The following is a 12,289-nucleotide window of genomic DNA, read 5'->3' as shown; positions in this document are numbered from 1 at the left end:
TACTACAGGTAGATACCACAAGATATTACAACATGCTCTAAGATTTTATAGATACAGCCACAGTAGTTATTTTCACTTAGCCCGATAATTTTCAGAAAATCCATCTAATTGCAAAAGCTCAACCTGTCTGTATTTTCCAGGCACACGAGACAAAAGCAATCCAGTTTTCAAGTGCATGTCAGCTGTAATTCCTTGAAACATCAACACAGTTTAGAAAATAGAGGAAATAGTATGGGATAAAAAGGTTTAGAGATAGAGAAAGAGAGGTTTAGAGATAGAGAAAAAAAGAGACTATTGACACATCAGCATGCCAAATGTTCCTGGATGACCTGTCAGACCAGTACTGAAAGAGGTCACCACACTATGTATTTTTGCATTTGTAGGATTTTTGAAGATTTACAGAATGCTTTGATGTTCTGGGATGCCAATTAGCTTGAAAAAGTTTTGCCCTTGAAAGTAAAGAGAATTTTTTTTTTCCAGAAAGGAAGAAAAATCCAATTTCTTTTCTGTTGGAGAGTGCACTTTAGACCATTAATGTTTAGGTTTCGGGGTGTTGTTTGTTGCTGAGAATTAATAACTAAGTTCTTTTAAGAGTGTCAAAAATCTGCAAGCCCAAATACCTTAGACATCCTCTCCACTCTAATTTACCATAGTGACTTCATCTCCTAAAAACCAGCATGACGGCCTCTTCAGCAAATTTATTAATTGAACACTTTTTCTGTGGGTTGGTAGAAGTTCCAGCTTCTGTGGTTTGCAGAACTGGCCATTTTTGGGCCAATCTTCAATTGCAGGAGTAAGGCACTGCTGTAATACTCTACCAAGAGTCAGCTTCCCTCTGCTTGGCAGCCGTGCACGCTGCCTGTCTGATCACTGCATGCAGTTTCATGTGTGATAAAAGAGCATCCCTTATCAAATAAGAGCAGGAGCTTCCCTGAGGAGCCAGTTGCTGCTTGAATCTAATGAAAACCCCTCTGGCTCTGAGATAGAAGCCTGTGCCCCTCAACACCCACACTGACACCAGTCCAGCTCCAGCGCGGCTGCTGGAGAGAGCACTGGGAGGGTGTTGGTGTGAGCATGGAAGAGGCAGAGCTTTAGCTTCCATCAAACACTCATTAAGGACAAGATGCTCTGGGGAAATGGTCTTCAGGTATGGCTGGATCCCCTGTTCTTGTGGTGTGGTTGTGGCTCATAATATTTGCACCTGGTCAGGTAGACTGACTCCAAAGTGGGGGCCTGGATTTGCCTTTAGCCTCTCTTGTCATTCACTGTTTCCTTTTTCTGTGTGATTATTCTGGATACTTTATTCTCCTCACAAGCCCATTCCTGGACCCTGGTTCTCAAGTTAAGTCCTCCTCTAGGTAAAAACCTTGGCCTTCCTTCATGAAACTCACAGTGTTCTCCATTAGTTGGTCCTTCTCCATGAGGTCGCCCTAAATGCCTTCCCTACGCAGAGGCAGCAGGTGAGACCTGGCCCATGCAGTTGTTTCTGGGTGACAGAGTTGGTAAGAAACAGCCTCCAAAACATAAACAAGGATTAGCATTGATGCATTTTCTTGTGGCAAATTGCCTTCCCACCTTCCTTCAGTCTATCCATGAGCAGTAGCTCAAATCACCGGATAGAAGAAAGCAGAGTGGCTTAGATGGATTTGGTCACTGATCATGAAACTAGACTGGTCCTCAGAAAGAAAAACATGGCAGCAGTCCCTTTACACCTAATTCCTTCACTTCTTGTTCCTTGTGCCACAGATACCTCATGCATGCAGGTGCTAACCAGTGATAGCATCACAATTTAAAAATAAACCCTCTTGTGCACAGGAGATTCTTCTCCATGTTTGATAGAAGTTTTTACCTGCTCTGCCAGTAACACTGCTGGATAAAGTTTTAACTTTCATAGATCTTATTAAAAAACCTCGTAAATGAGCTGATGCTTTACTCCTCCTGAATTGTCATTGTCACTTGTATCTAAACAAAAAAGATGTTGACCTTTGCTGTCAGAAAAGAGTAGGAAAATCTTTGTTTTGGTAGTTCATGAGTGGACTGGATGAAAATTGATTTAATGTATTTCCATGACTTCCTCTAAAACGGATGGATTTTTTCTTAGTGAAAACCCATGTCAAGCTATAAACCAGCTTGGCTTGCTTAACAAACTCTTAGCGCTAAGGGGGAAGTTGTAATAATTCCAAATATACATTTATTTAGTGCCTCAGTGTTTGTTGAGTGACACCTTCATGTCAGAGGAGCTGATCCAGCTTCCTGGTTGAAGGGAAATTGCGTGAGAAGGGAATGAAAAGAAAGAGGAAAAGAAAAGAAAAAAGGAAAAGAAAACAGAAAAGAAGAAGAGGAAAAGAAAGAGGAATCAGGAATACCATCAGAAAATGTGAAAAGAGCAAGCTGCCAGCATCAATGCTGAATCGGGAACCACGGCGCAGAAAATTTTCATTTAGCAGCTATTATCCTTCTCCCTTTCTTTTCAAGGAATGGACATAAAAATCATGATCAGTGAATTTTTCTCTTCTTGTGATTCAAGGATAAGTAGTTCCCAAATTCCATGTTCACTAAGACACACAATATTAGAAAGTTATGAGAGATCTGGAACAAGGAATCTGGTGCTGTCTTGAGAAATGACTCTTGGTGCTTGGGATGAGAAGACTTCTGAAGAATTTCTATAAAGGATAATGAGCCTTTAACATGAAGGGAAGAACTAAAATTATTTAAAGGTTGCCTAGGAGTCACAGGGGAGGAGACAAGTACTTAAAACAGACTGCCTGCCTGCCTTCATCTGAATAAATGTCACACTTCCTAATTCCACTTTAGGGGCTATATATAACATGATAGAATGGTATCCTGAAAAAATTACCTCCTGAAAAGCAAGCTTGCATTAAGGCATGCATCTTCATGTGTAAATAATCTGTTGGAGGCAACCACATTAGCCCTGCCCCTTCTTAAATCTATCACTTCTTTTCATGACAGTGTGGAGCCTGACAAGTTTTAATCTGATCATCAAAACATTTCCAACAAATCCTGTCTGCCAAGAAAACAGAATTGCTTCATTCACTTTCCCCTCAAATATGCTTCTGAGCTATTGGCATTATATGTGTTTAATGCATAAACCTAAAGCTGTCAGTCAGATCCACAGCTCCTTCCAGCAGGAACATGCTAATCCCAGCTAATTCTTAATGCCAAGTTTCACCACTCAGACATTTTTTTAAAGAAAAAAAAAAAATAAATTGTTGCCTATGACAAGAGTTGGTGGAATAACAGGAGAAGGAGCTGGTTGGGAAAGGGAGCCTGGTAAAACTGATGCCCTGTTCCTGCACCATGTCATGTTTCTGCTGCCCCTGCCTCTCTTACAGTGCTGCTTGTCCATGTTGACCGTGACTTCTTCCAGGCCAGATTTGTTTCTCACCATCTTCAGACAACTCATGGAGCAAAGAGACCTCAATCACATAACTAACTGCTACTGCAGAAGAAATAAAATATACCAGTAGTTACAAACACAAATAAACCCAGAAGATGCTTGTGGATGGAGCCTGAATGGCGTGGAGCTCTTTTCTCCACTGCAAGCTAGCAGTAGTTCCACCATATGGCTGAAGCACTGCAGCATTTGTTTATTGAGATGGATGGAAAGCTCTGCCTGTGAAGCTTTATCCAGGCAGGATAAAGGGACAATTTCCATGTGACCAGGCAAATGAGTTTGCTCTGCTGCGACACCAGCAGCAAAGCCAGCAAGTTGTGATGGAGAACTCGCTGTGCTCTGCTCACCAGGGTGCCTCTAAATGCTCATTTTAGTCTTTAGGAAAAGAATTCCTTGCTGAGAGCACAGGAACGTTGAGATCTGCCCGATTGCTACTTTTCCTTGTGTATGAAAAGCCAATTTCTCATTAAAATGCATGTATCCCACAAGGTGTCAGTAAGGGTGGCATTGCCTGTTCTACATTTGCAAAGATAGATTATCCATGATATGTGGTAAAGGAAGCTTAAAATCACTGTCTCTAATACCTCCAAAAAACATGTATAAGAAGGACAGCAATAATGCTATGGCAAATTCACCTGAGCCCAGTTATTTTGATATTTCTTAATCTTTCTTTGCTCCATTTTTCTCACAGTCTCATGGTCTGTAAATACTACTTTCCATGGAAAAACAAAACAAGACAAAAGTTCCCTTCTCTTTTGCCCTGATTTACTGTTTTCTTCTTCTGACATTTCTACCATCTTTTTTTTTTTAAAAAAAGGCTTTTTCATTTATTTGATTCTTCATCCTTATTTTGCGGTTATCTCAGGTATTTCACTTTTGTGAAATGGACAGATTTGGCCAAAATTGGTAAAAATCTCTAGCTGGATGGCTTGCATGTGTCCTGAGAATGAAAGAGTGTGGCACAGACAAAGAAAAAAAAAGTGATTTCCTTGAATTGAAACTACTTCCATGTCCCAAACAGTCCTTTCTGCTGAGCTGGTGAGCTGCCCTTGCCCACCTTTGCCCTTGCCCTCATGACAGGCAGCTCTCTCTCTCTTTTACCCCCTATTTCTTGGAAAAAAAAAAAAAAAAGGCAAAAACTGTGTTAAATATGAGGTTTTGAATAAACTGTCCAACTCCAAGACAGTGGTGAGGAACTGTAATGCTCTCTATGTTTTAATTTTGTGTCCTTGCCCCTGGCAGGGGGTTTAGAACTAGATGATCTTTAAGGTCCATTCCAACCCAAACTGTCCCATGATTCTATGACTCTGATTGTTTATTTTCATGAAATGCAGAGTCTAAAAGATGCCGTGAGTGAATCTTGGAAACACAAGGGATCCCTGTGGATCCAAGCGCTCCCTCTAGTTAGCAAAGCAGCCCATTTTTTTCCTAATGAGGTCCTCCCACAATGAGAAAGGAACAAGGGTCTAAATGCTGTTTTCTGCCTCTTCAAACTGCTGGCGCAGCTTTGATTTAGGGACTTGCACTTTAATCACCCATCATGTGTCATTACCCCGACAGGCGGCAGCAGCCGCCAGACACGAGCACCGATAAATTGCGCCGAGAATCGCTGGAGCGATCCTTTGTTGATTTTCCTTTACAGCTATTCCATGGCAGATCAGCTGTCATAACAACACAGCGCCTCTGGCAACAGAGGGAAATTAAACATGAAGTATGTTCAAGGTAGCTGGTAGAAGGCTGGAATATCCCTTTTCTTCCATGCCTTCAAATGCTCCCTGCTCCTCTCGGCAGCGCCAAGCCTGTGGCAATTCTCTTGTAAGATAATTGCCAGCTGTGCTGCAGCACAAATACTCAGGTGGGTTTGTATGCAAATCTTTGCAATGCTCTCATTTAAGGAGGAGAGGTAAGACCCACTCTCTCTTTCTTTTTCTTTTTTTTTTTTAAAGAAATATTTTTCGAACAAGAATATAGCAGCCCTTTTTCTCTTCTTCAAGGCTGGGTGCACAGCAATGTTTCCAGCAGAAAGGGGAAGCAGATTTTTCTCCCAGAAGTGCATACAGACTTTGCTGTATCAACAGTATCATTTTTATTGCTTTTTTTATTTTTTTAAAGCCTGTCTCTCTCAGTTTTTTGATGCCCAAATGGCAACATTGAAAAGGAAGCATGGGTGAGGTTTATTTTCAGAAGTTTCCTTTCTGTGGAAGTTTTCATAGTGGATACACACTATTGAGGCTTTCCTGAAAAATAATCAGTTTAAGAAAGTTGTGACAATTTAGTCTTTCAAATGCTTTCACACCATCATGTTTTTTAGAAAGCCTCATAAAGGATGGGATTCACAAATATATGTACTCTAGCTGCTGTTTTATTTTCTCTCTTTACTGAACAGATTAGTAATATATATACCACAGGTATTTCAACATGTTCTCCTTCCTCAATATTAATATTTCTTGTGTCCTGTCAAATTATCACTTTATTCAGAGGTGTTATGTGGCTCTCAGATGGCAATGAACTCTGTGTCCAGGTTTGGCCAACTGTGGTTGGAAAACTGTGCCACAGAGATCATTTCAGATCCAGGGCTGCAGCTCCTCTGTCTCTGAACACTGCTGAAACAAGACTATAATATCTGATCTATTCCTTCTGCTGAGATGGTGATGTGGCAGGGATTGATACCAGCTAGACAGATAATCCATTCCTAATAACCATCATTGAGAAAGTACAAATTTCAGTATCTTGTATTTGGCATGATTCATCAAACCCTACTGTGCTCAAATGGAATAAACAGTAATCCCGAAATGTTTTAGCTGGGAGGAAATATTCCGGAGATTATTCTTACTGGCAGTTTAGAATCATAGAATCACAGAATATCCTGAGCTGGAAGGGACCCACAAGGATCATCCAGTCCAACCCCTGGCCCTGCACAGGACACCCCAAGAGTCACACCATGTGCCTGAGAGCGTTGTCCAAATGCTTCTTGAGCTTCTTGGCAGGCTTGGGGCCATGACCACTGCCCTGAGGAGCCTGTTCCAGTGCCCCAGCACCCGCTGGGGGAAGAACCTTTCCCTGATCTCCAGTCTAAACCTCCCCTGGCTCAGCTTCAGGCATTTTCCTTGAGTCTTGTCCCTCTTCACAGCATCCTCACTGCCCAGGGCAGCAGTTCTGCCTCCTGTGCAGGGCAATTGCCGGGCTCAGGCCCTGCCCGTGGCTCTGGTGCCGCTGCCGGGCCCCGGAGCAGAGCCCGGGCCCTGCCCTGAGCCCTCCCTGCAGCCAGGGACAGCCAGGGCTGAGGGCCCCTCTCAGCTGGGGCTCCTCTCGAGGCTGAGCAGCCCCGGCTCCCTCAGCCTGTGCTGGGCACGGAGCTGCTCCAGGCCCTTCCTCAGCTGCGCAGCCTCCGCCGGCCCCGCTCCAGGAGCTCCCTGGCCCTGCTGGGCTGAGGAAAACACAGGAATTACACTTGGACATTTATCCCAGAAGTTCTTGTCAGAACACATCGCTCTTATAGAATAAAAATTCTTTGAATATATTCATTTCTGATGTTTTCTTGAAATTACAAAGTGGTTCAAAATCTCCAAGTCAGCCGCAAAGGATGTGTCCAAATACAAATAGTGTCCTCATAAGTTATTTCTTTTTTTCCATCAGTCCTTGTGGTACAGGAGTAATGACTGACCACTAACCATGCCCAAATCCAGTAGTGATGTTTAGTGGTTTATCTGAATCAAACTATTTTCAAATGCAGCATGGATATAGATACACAGACTTGATTTTTCTGGAATATTTACCTTCAGGGGCATTTAATGCTTAGATCTCTACATTTACATGGATTTTCATGCTATTAAAGTTACTAATTTTTCTGAGCAACATTTTAAAATACAAATGCTGCTGTGAATACATTAGTTTCATTTGTGAGGTGGGAGTTGTTTGCAGTGTGTTTGATGGGTTTAATATTGGCGTCTGGGGGAGGAAGTGAATGCAGGATCTATTGCAGCTTATTTTTATATCTGCAATGTCATCAAAAGTTGGGTCTATGTCTTGCTAACAAAGATTAAATAAACTTATATCAAGAGAGAATTGTAAAGCAATAGTGGGATGTAAATTAATTTAGTGTGTGTATGCAGTACACGTGCCTATTTCCACTTCAGAAAAGGCAGCTCTTGCAGTACTGTGCTTTTCCCTTTCGTTTTCCCTTTCCCTTTCCCCTCATCTTTTTTTGTCTATGTCAGTCTTGACAGCTTTAACGTACATCTCTTTTAGAAAGTAACCCTGTTCCAGCAGGACAAAGCCTCAGAGCTCCCCATTATTATTTTATATGAGTTTAGGACTTGCAGAATTCTCTCTGAACAGCCAAAATAGAGGGCAGAGTCTTAAATTATATTTCTTATATATCAGCTTCTTCTGCACTTTGAATGACTTAATCACTGTCTTTCTCAGTAAAAAGCCTGCATTTCAAAAGGTTATTCACTCTTTTTCTAAATTATTGAATGCTGTAATAGGAACTGCATCATGATTCTTTATAATTTTTCATTTTGCTTGTTAATTTATTAATATCCTTTATCACTATCTTTACTTTTAAGTAAGAAAACCAAAACTGTATTGTAATGACAAAAATAACAAAAATTATTTCGCAATATGTGAAGAAATATGTAGGATATAAACTACATTTGAGTATCAAGTGACACAGGTGCCAAATCAGTTACATTTTTCTGTATAATTCTCCTGCAGCAAAAGAAAACTGTAAAAAACTGGTAGTTTATATGCAAATATTTTATGCCTCGGATAAGAGTTTATTTCTTTAAAAATAAAATATCACATGTCACTATTAGCCAAAGATGATCTTTTACAACTGCTTCCATCACTGCAATTTGGAGCTTTTTTTTAAGGAAAGCAATTTTGCCTTCAAACATAAAGAGTTGGCTTTTTATTATTTTCGTAGTACCTTCTTTTCATCTTCAAAATAGTTTTTCAAAAATTGCCTGGTGGTTTTGTTCACATCCCTCTGAAAATCATACAGTGGTGCTCAGTGTGAGCACAGTGGATAGAGTCCGTGGTAATCAACATAAGCAAAAATTAAATTTCTATCCGGGGGGGCTCACAAAAGGAGCAGAAAATGCAAGGTAGGAAGAAAAGCTGCCTGCATGCAGGGCAATTTAAGGCACTGCTTCCTACACCTCTTCCTGCTGTGCATGTCAGGTACAATCAGAAGAAAGGATTTGCAAATGCAGATTTTCTTTCAGCAATCTGTTTGCTTTGTGGGAAACAGGTTTCCTTCACCCCATAACCCTCCCTAAGCATTAGGATTCGCCCACTGCATCAGTGTGTGAGCTCCCATCCACACTGTACATTCAAATATTTGTCTGGAATGGGATGCTGAACAAATCTGAATATGTTGCTTTTATCTTTCTTGAGAAAAAAAAAAAAGGAAATGTCCACTTATGGCCACAACAATTGATTTCTGAGTGTCTTCACAGTATAGATAACTAAAGAAGCATGGCTCCATTTTTAGATAAATCTTATTAGAATCCTGCAGGGCTGAGGAATGAATCGATTTGGTCTGTCAAACCAGGAGATAATGAAAGAATGAGCTCTTACTGTTGGCCTAATTACTTATGATTAATCTAGCCCCATCCATTTTTTTTTAAACTGTCTCCATCAGGCCACTGAATAATTAGTCTTACATCCAATTTTTGTTTTCTTTTCCAATTCTGAGTTGGAATATTTGATCACACAGGAACTGTGTTGTGCAGGCAGTTATGTGTCTTTGTGACAATAATTTTAGATTCTCTATCATCAGTTATTTGGTGTGAGGTTCCACCTGGACGAATTCCTTTGGACAATTTCCAAATGCCCCTGGGAAAGCAATGTGGTGTAATTGTATGGATGTAGGTGAGCACAGCACCAAATTCAGAAAGGGGAAATGATCCTTCAGGGAGGGAGTACATGTTGTATCTCTAACCACCTTTCTTGACTTGTGAAAGAGTTTTTTCCTTTAAAATTCCCTTGTACAAGGTGATGTGTTCTCAGGCAATGGTGGGAGCAGCCCAGTGGCAATGACATTTAAACTCTCTGCTTCTCTGCTTTTACAAATGAAACTTCAGGTGAAATTTCCTATACTTCATTTTGCAAAAAATGCTATTAGGCTGTAAAAGATCTCTTGCTCTGTTTGATCTATGGAACTTAAAGGCCTCAATTACCAATATTCCTGTGTCTATGTGCATGAACATGTGGCTACTCACATCATAGAAACACAAAGTCATCAAATGGTTTGGGTTCTGTGGGTGATTCTGTGAAATTTAATTCCTAAAGTTACATCAACCAAAAAAAAATTGCATCTTCAATGTTCTGTTCCCACAGCCATTTCTTCATTAGAAGATTGAATTTGTAGAAGTAGTGTGTGCACAGTTGTCTTTCATGTAATCAGGGATGTGCTGAAGGATGTTTAGCAAAGGAGATGGCTATTTAGGAAATTTAACATATGTTGCTTAGATTTGGGTTGGGTTTGGGGGTTTTGTTGTTGTTGCCTTAACATTTGTCTTAAACTTTAAGAAAAAGTCCTCCAGCACATGTTTTTATCCTTTGGGAGTGAATGGTAAAGCAGCAGCTGATGTCAGTGACCTGGCTTTCAGTCAGCACTGCAAGTTCTCAGTTCCGTTCCCTCATCCTGAACTTTTCTCATATCAGTTAAAATAAACTCCAAAATCACGTCATCAGTGGCCTAACAAGAACATTTTCTCTACTAATAGACTTGCCATATTGATAGATAAGTACCTGAGAAACAATCCTGTTCTCTTGCTTCCATTTCTTTCCTTGCAAAGGGCAAAGGATTCGCAGGATCAAATGTCACTTCTGAAAGTGAGATGGTATAAACTTGTGATCACAAAATCAGACAGAGACAGAAAATAGAGCTGTTGCATAAGTCCATTTTGCTGCAAATCATCAGAGCAGTAGAAAGAGCATCTGTTAGATGATTATTTTTCCTGGCCTTTAATTACTAGCCGTTGATTTGGGTAATTGCCCACATGTACCTACACAACAGTGCAGCAGGATCTCACTTCTGCCATCTTATCTCAAAACTGGCTTTTAAAATAAGTGCCTATTACTGTAAGTGCTGTGCAAGAAAGCAGCACTCTGCTGGATTTTTGTCTTACTTTGCAATGTAACCTAGATGTTGCATTTATAACTGGTACGAGCTGGCTCCTTGCCATGCACTTACAGCCATAAACCCACACTCAAGCAAGGCGAATCTCCTGCTATCAGATTTTTAAGTGGTCACTTGCCGAGCTGAAATAAGGGAGAACAGACCTTCCATAAGTGGTTGCATATTGCTGTGGAAAATCCAATTACCACTTGCTAAATGCCCAGGTCTGAGATTTAAATAAGAGCTAAATGAAGTGCCTGGCTTTTAAGGAAAATGGGAATGCACCTAAACAGTGAGGAAGACCATTACAGGAGAGCACAGTAATCCCTGGGTGCCCTCAGGAGTTTTGCTGATTCCCTGTAGCATCCAGCTGTTCCCAGTAGTATTTCAGGAACCCACCAGTGGAGAGACAGCTGTGAATGAGGACTCCTCAGTTTTATTCATATATATAATGAAAATAATGCATTGCACAGAGGTGCTAACTCTCTCCCTTTGGGCTCTTAAACCTTCCAGCGTGGAAGACCTCCCAAAAATGCTTAAAGAGGTATTCAAAAACTGAGAAAGGAGAGAACAACGTGGCCAGAAGGAGGAGGCTGGCACAAGCACTATTTTGCTTGGCTAGGATGACTTTTTCTGCTTCGACTGCCTGTTATCTGCTTATTTCACCTGTCAAGGCCCAGGAGCAGAATAAGTCAGCCTCTCTTCTGAATGAGGGATGTGCAATCCAGTGGCTTGGCAGCTGCTGGGCTGTGCTGGGTGTCCCAGTGTCTGCCGAGCACAGGGAATGTGGAGAGTACCTGACAATTAAAGAGGTTGAATTTCCTCCCATTTGCTGTGGGAAAGGCCCTTGACCTGGGCAGCTACCATGGCCTTGCTGACACCCAGCAAGTCCTTCAGATGTTACAAATGTGAATTTGTATATGAATATGCACATTTGGTCTTTGGCATTTCCCAGGAAGTTCCTTAGATCTTGTCCATATTCAAGATTATTTCTTCCTTTGCTGATTATTCCAGCATATTCCAATGGCATCATGGCTTAGCTGTACAATTATAAACCTCTCACATGGACACTTCCTGGAGCAAGAGTTGGCTTTTGCAGCTTAGTTACAATTACTTTCAAAAGCAGGGGACAACAGGACAGATGAAGCCCAAAACATAAACCTGAAGCAAATTTTGCTTCACCTCTTGCGTTTGAGCGAGCTGAACCTGTGAAATGTAGGAGCTTGGAAGCACCAGGGATTCAACTTGGGGCCATCCAGGGATATTTTAGCTTGGAATGCACAGCAGTTTGAGTACTTTTAAGGGATCTGTCACATACTTCCAGCTTGCTTATACCAAAGCAGCTCAGCTTAACAGTGCTTTAGCCTATTTCTCATGCAGAGTGATGTAAACTAACCCAGGGGAGCATTTCAAAGATGCAGAAATGTGAGTGACCTTGAGGAGTTGCACTCTCACACGAACATAAATTGCTTTCATACCCAGAAAAGGGGAAGTCAGACTGTATCAAGTGTTATAAACCATCCAGCTGGTTTAAGTCAGGGGAATCTGTGCTCTTTTTTGTCTCTTCCCATAAAACAAGTGGATTTTTTTCTCCCCAAGTACCACTGGATACCTAAAAAGACACAGTTATTACTATGGAAATAATGATCTGGAGGAAAAAATTGCCTGTTTGATTTAAATCCTATTTAGTTGTTCAACTCCTTTCCTTTCCTTTCCTTTCCTTTCCTTTCCTTTCCTTTCCTTTC

General features: G+C 41.1%; 1 protein-coding gene across 1 annotated transcript in view; it reads left to right on the top strand.

Annotated features, from left to right (window-relative positions):
- Positions 1 to 12,289, top strand: part of DSCAM (DS cell adhesion molecule) — a 437,619-nt gene that overhangs the window by 291,656 nt on the left and 133,674 nt on the right.

The sequence above is a fragment of the Corvus kubaryi genome, unplaced genomic scaffold, assembly GCF_017639235.1.
Source record: "Corvus kubaryi isolate FWS band 111438036 unplaced genomic scaffold, C.kubaryi_AGA036_p1.0 133, whole genome shotgun sequence".
Classification (NCBI taxonomy): Eukaryota; Metazoa; Chordata; class Aves; order Passeriformes; family Corvidae; genus Corvus; species Corvus kubaryi.
This window is presented reverse-complemented; position numbering and strand designations above follow the sequence as displayed.